Source organism: Lepidothrix coronata, unplaced genomic scaffold (assembly GCF_001604755.1).
Source record: "Lepidothrix coronata isolate B3197 unplaced genomic scaffold, Lepidothrix_coronata-1.0 Scaffold57, whole genome shotgun sequence".
NCBI classification, from domain to species: domain Eukaryota; kingdom Metazoa; phylum Chordata; class Aves; order Passeriformes; family Pipridae; genus Lepidothrix; species Lepidothrix coronata.
In genome coordinates, this window is record NW_016690237.1 from 3,281,581 (window position 1) to 3,288,250 (window position 6,670).

Consider the following 6,670-nt stretch of genomic DNA (forward strand, 5'->3'; position numbering starts at 1 on the left):
TTTTCTTTTCTTTTCTTTTCTTTTCTTTTCTTTTCTTTTCTTTTCTTTTCTTTTCTTTTCTTTTCTTTTTTCCTTTCTTTTTTCTTTTCTTTTCTTTTTTCTTTTTTCTTTTCTTTTTTGTTTTTCTTTCTTTCTTTCTTCCTTCCTTCCTTCCCTCCTTCCTTTCTTCCTTTCTTTTTTCATTCTGTAAACTTCCTGTAAAAGCTGCCAAATATATTGCAAGGTGATTTAATGAAGTGGAATGCTTTTTCTTTCTTTCTAATTTTAAATCAAGCCTGAATTTTTTATTCATTATTATTTTAATTTCAAATCTGCAATGTTAATGTGACAGATGAAGAGAATCCAATTGCTCTGGAGGGGACTACACACCACAAAAGATTCCTAAAGGGCCTATGTTACCGATTCCAAAACCTGCTCATGCAACACTTCCACTCCAGGACAATCACATGATCTCAAATCAGTCTCCAGTGAGACTCCAGTGAGACCAAGCTCATTTTCTGAGCCACATGATGCAAGAATGAACTCCGCTGATCCTGCCTTTGTCCTTGTTTTGCTGCTTGGTGAGATAAAAGCAGCCAGATTGCCCGAGTTAGATTTTTCAATCTGTTCAAAGCAAAAGATTACCTGATAAGAGCTTCCTACCTAATTATGCTTTGAGACCTGATGCTTTTTGATTCTGAGTGTTTCCTGCTAAGGTCCATCATCTTCCCAGTCAAAGCACCACTGCATACTCAAACACTGTGCTACTACTGAGGTCAGATGGGGTTTTTACCACTGTATGGCTGGTTTAGATGGTCTCTTACTCAACATGTGACCTGTTAAGAGTTATAATGGCAGACCTAATTGTGCCCATTCTTTGCCTATAATATCCTAAAAACAGCTGTAAAGGGGCAGGGAAAAAAACCATCCACCTTTTGCGGTATTATATTCAACTGGTCAACAGCAGGTGCCTAGAGAACAGGACTAGAATATAGATAGTTCCCTTATTGACTTTCTCCTCCTCCATAAACTTGCAAAAGACAGCCTTCCTGAGACAACTCACAACTTCATGTGGAATACTATGGGTAATTTTCTCCACATGCTTAATCACTTTTCTGAACCCGGATAATCTTTCAATATCCACAATAACTTCAGGTGCAGAGTTCCACAGCTTGTCTACCATGGAGGAAATCTCTTTTTTTCATTTTCAACATAACCCCTGCCAGGTTCATTTGTTTCCCCCTAGTTCTTGCATTAGTATAAACAGAAAATAATTGTTTTCCAAGACAAGTTTTCTGTGCAAACAATTTTTTCCAGAAATCATTCATATTCCACTAAAACAATTTCTTTCTCAAACTGAACAGTCCTAGTCTATTGAGTTACCTGTTGTTTTGAGGTCATTCCACACCTTTAATCATTGCTGTCATCCTTCCCTATACCATTTTCAGCTTTATTGTATTGGTTTTAACTTGCTACTCAATTGCCCATTCAGTCAGTTCAGTGAGATACTTCTTTTTCTTGTTGTGTTTAATAATTTATGACTCTTAGCAAGCTCCATTTTTCTGTTAGTTGCTCTCTGTCCAGATAATTATGGCTATGTTGAAAGATCCATGATCTAGGAGAGACCCCTAAGGGTTTTCACTTGATACATCTTCCCAAGGAGAAAACCGACATTAATTCTCTACTCTTTGCTCCTAATTTTTTTAAGTGGAGATTAAATATTCACCTCATGGTTTCAAATTGCACCTGATGTTCTTTTAGGTGCCAAAAAGGTATTCACTGATCTTCTTTCAGATGCCAAAAAGATGTCCACTACAATGCTCATCTGTGCTGTATTTAACACCAAATCTAGTTTTAGATCTAACCCAAATTACAACTGTAGATTCTAGGAGACACATGACCATTCAAGTAATAGGTATTGTAATAGTTGCTTTTGTGCTTTTGTTGCCGTAACTGTATCTCTAACACAAATAGTAAAAAAATTAATTATATTATTAAATACAAGTCAACATGCTGCAACAGTGGTGTATTCATGACTCTGCCACAGATTTGTGATGTGTGCTATCACAAAGCTCTCTTGGCTTCAGGTCCCAGTTGTCTTCTCAGTATTTGACATCCTTTTTAAATGTAACGTACTTAGGGTATGAGCTGTGTTTTCTTATGGCTGTCTGTGACAACCCATATAGTGATTTTTGAGCTGTTGGCAATTCTTAGATGGAGCTCCAAGGTACTACTGCACTAACAAATAATAATGTGTATCAGAAATGTAGGACTGTGAATGACTTAGCATTGTTCACTGTTCTCCTTCATGATGCTTTCTATCACCAGGATGGAGGTTGATTTCTCTCACAAATGCAGGCACAGCTAGAGGCTGGACTAAGTTTTTCTGCTGGTTCAGTTAGAAAGGAGTCCTATCATAGCAGTCAGGCAAGCCTATAGATCTAAGTATTCACTTCACTGAGAAATTCACTTCACTGAGAAATGAGGATGGGACATTTAGGTTTCCTGCTTGTTTTCCTTGGAGTGTTATTTAACTCAGGAGGGAAGTCAGAATAATTAGTCAGGAGAATACAGATGGTGCTGCAGTTATTTAACTGTTTGCACCTGAAAAGGAGGTGTATCTCCTTCTGTAGCTGCCTCCTTGTGCCAGCCTCATCCCACCAGGACTCTTAGTTCATGGATCTGTATGTATAATGCAGAAGACTTCAATTTATTTAGGTATTTATGTCATCAACAACATCTGTATTAATTTATTTATTCAATGGCGGTAGAGTAAGTCCCTAATCAAAGTAAGCATCTAACTATTTGAGATCCAAGCCTGATATCACCAACTAGACTCTTCAAAAGACTCACCCAATATGTCTGGTAAGTGTTGCCTGACTCCCGAAATGAGATGCCTCTTCATTCCACAGAAATGAGATTCTGCTTCACTCTCTGAGACTCGGTGGTTGCGTTTTGTAAAGCTATGGATGGAAAAGGAAAGTAAAAGCAAACCAGAGATGTTCAAAGTTACATCTTCAAAGATAGCACTTTGTGTTAAAAAAGAAAGGAGGGGTTTTGACAATATGATCACATTTCATTACATCAGATACAGAATTCTATTTTTACAGTAAATGTATTCATTTTTAATACTCATGTTTTTAATTAATGAAAAGGTTTTACTTCTACAAAGCTGAAAAAGTAATGCTTACAGAAACTGTAATTTGTAAGTTGGTAGAAGATGAACATTTGAACTTTTTTATTGTGAGAATTTCTATATGATCTCCTAAATTTCCTAATACACTGCAGTGAAATATCTGGTTCTCAGATATGTTTTTTGACAGTTTAATAAGAGAGAAGAAGAGATTTCTTGCTACAGTATTTCAGGAATAAGTTCACTCATGCAATGCCTAGAGCAGGGCAAAAAAAAAGGATAATCTGTGTAAAAGAAGATCAGACACCCAGTGCTCATCCTACAACTATTCCCTTTGTGTTGAAGGTAGGTAAGTGCTGCTTTAATGAGCTATGGGTAGAGGTGTTAGTTTGAACGAAGTGTTACCACACAGAGGCTGCAAATAATGTGCCATTAGCTGTACTTCCATGAGAGAAGCTGTTTGAAAAATAAATTATAAAAATTATTCCACTGTGAGAGATTCAGCATATGTGATCAAGAGATGCAAGTTTGACACTACATGCTGAAAGTGAGACTTCAGTAGTAAGAATATTCAACACATAAGGAATTCTAGTGGGTTCTGTCTCCCTATTCTATGGAAACAATTATGAAAATCAAATATTTATAAATGACACCAAACTGCAGTCTTCAGTGTAATTTTTAGAAAAAATGAAATATCTTAATACCAGAAGTGCTCCTACCCTGCTGTTCAGAGAAAATGGGATAAGAAGTTCCTACAGTGTCAGTTGATTCCTGCTTTGTTGAACAATATTGAAATCAGCTTGATTTTCCATTGATGTTTTGTTTTCCTAATTCCCCCTAAAAGAGTAAGTGCTGACAATGCAAGTGCTGAGCTTATGGATAGAAGGCCTGAATTTATTGAATTGAAAAAAAACTTGGCTTCATACAGAGAATGGTTTGTTTGGGTTTCCTGTATTTTTAGGGTGGATTTTTTTCTGAATTTTGACTGGAAAATGAGATTATGGATTGAAGATGCTGGGGTCCCTTGAGTGTAATTCTGGCAGCCAGTAACTGAACTTAAATAACCAGGCATGCAGCCTACACAGCCATGATATGTGTCACTATTCAAACAATTTAGATGCTGTTTGGATCTACTTTGCTGTTTTCATAATATTTTATTGAAGAAATTAGGGAATACAGAGCCCCTCCATTTCAAACTCTTCTGGTTTAACATAGCTTTTCAGTAAAAATAAGCTTCCCTATTCAAAGAGGTTATGGTGACCAAGGAGGAAAGATAAAATTGGACCTTAGTTGTGTTTTGTTTCCCTGAGAAAGGAAGGGTGGCAGTGATGAAAGACTTGGAGCTGATCTAGGATTTCTCAACAGAAAATTTATTTACCATTATATACTATCATTTCTGAAATAAAAAATAAAAATTCTCAGCACACAAGCAAAACATTTCAATATTAAGGAAATTTAATATATCATTTGACTTAAGGAAATATACACAGACATAGACCATTTTTGAGATTCAGCCTTTTAATCTCAAGCATAAGTAACAAATCTTGTTAGCTATCTGAATCTTTAAGAGGGATGGGTAAAGGCAGAAGTTCCCTTTCCAGCCCTAAAAGTTAATGTGGTGTAAGAACAATTTCCCTCTGCCAAAGGAAAAATCATTGGTTTCATATGTGAAAGTTACAACATTAAATTACACTCACTGAGTACAGTTGTCTAAGATCAGTCCCTAACTGTCAACCATTATGTAGTCTGTCGCTGTAAAGTAATTTTTCAATCTTTCAATTAAGTGCACTGTATAATTTTATGGCTTCAGTCTGCATGCACTGTTCATGCACAACTGTGTTAAACAATGACAGGAGCAGCCTGGAATGAGAAAGAGACTACAGGGAGGATCCAGTCTGACAATGAAGCTGACACAGCAAAGGTAAAAGAGGCTTGAGGTCTGACAGACAGCCATGATTTTTAATTATCCATTCTCACTGCTGATTGTTGCAACTCATCTCGCCCCCACACTTCTCCCTTTCTCTACCCTCATCTTCATCGCATGCCTGCTCCCTCCTTTCTTCTTCACATCCTGAAATGCCCTTGTCTCCCTTTCCCTGCCTTTTCTTTGTCCCGTTTAACTGATCTCCACCTACCCAAACCCTTATCAAACAAAGTAAAAATGTTTGGAACTCGCAGGGTGTTTCCTGACAGGCTGTTGCTCATTCCTCCCCTGTGACTCAACCTCTCTCATCCCCACTCTCCTGCTGTGTGGTGAGCCCTTCATTTCTGGTATACGCCCTCACCTTACATATCTTTTGTATTTTCAGGTGGCAAGCACCTTTAAGGAAAAGACAATCTGCTCCTTCACTGTGCAATCAGACCTTTCCATGCATTAGGGTGTATTCAATACCAATATAAATTACATGCATTTTCAAAATTAATGAGAATAGTTAGCCATAGTTAATGGCTAACTATTGAACATAATGAACTTTATGGTATTTTTAACAAATCATTTTAAATGAAGGTACGTACCTGTAATGAATGGCAGAGGATCTCAATGTTCTCACATCACACATGTTCAGTAATAACTCTGGAAAATGAACATATCAAATCTTAGCAGATACTCCCTAACTTTACTCACTAATGGGAATTCTGGTGTTCCAGACAGTCATAACTTTGGAAATACGTCAGAAGACAGAAATAAGAATAAATAAATTAAAAAAAAAAAAAACACCACACCAAAAAACCCCTGTTCTGTGGGTGGCCACATGCAAAATTTACAAAAGTAAAAGGCTCTTAGATGTCTATCTCAGATTTTATCTCAGATTTTTTCGTCAGTTCAGCCTGTTTCTGATATATTCAGCATGTCAAGAAATGAAAAAGAAAAAAAAAAGAAGAAAAAAGAAGAGTGAGATAACAGTATATCTCTATAAAATATCTTAAGGACAACCACAGTGATGTTGCAGGAAGGTACTGTGGAAATATTGGCATACAGGGTCAAATACAGCTAATTAAGTCAGGCACAATGAATACACCATCAAGTATAATGACATCTTCCTCCTAAATGACACAGAAAAGCAGACTCTTTCAGAACACATTATTACACTTTAAAGTAGTCTCCTTTATGATAGTCATTACCAAAATATTTCACACAAGAGATTTATCCTATTAAGAACCCTTGAAACTTATATAAAATTAATTATATTTTACCTAAGGTTTTTTGATTGGTTCTAATTAATTAAAATATTCTTGGATTGCAATAACTTTGTGCTGTTTAGTTATTCAAACACAGGCTTTTGATTATTTCATTTCTGTTCCATATAGGTAGCTTTCCCTTTATTACATGTACAGGTTGTAAAGTACCAGCTGTGGCCCATCTAACTAATAGTTGTTCATCATATAATGTAATCTCATATGGAAATATTTCAGATGCTGCATACAATATTTTAAGATCCTCCTGGGTGATAGACACTACCTTACATAACGTTCTAACCTTACGGGTGTTTCTCTCCTTCTTCCAGGCTCTGCAAACTTTCTGACATAAAAGCAGGCTTTCAGCATCAAATACTAAGATTT

At 36.4% G+C, this 6,670-nt stretch overlaps 1 long non-coding RNA gene across 1 annotated transcript; it reads right to left on the reverse strand.

Moving 5' to 3' along the window:
- Positions 1-171: 171 nt before the first annotated feature.
- Positions 172-5,696, reverse strand: LOC108498212. The gene is made up of 3 exons (XR_001875111.1): positions 5,627-5,696; positions 2,833-2,942; positions 172-204 (listed from the first exon to the last, which is right to left on the reverse strand). It is a non-coding gene; the product is annotated as an uncharacterized LOC108498212 (long non-coding RNA).
- Positions 5,697-6,670: the final 974 nt, after the last annotated feature.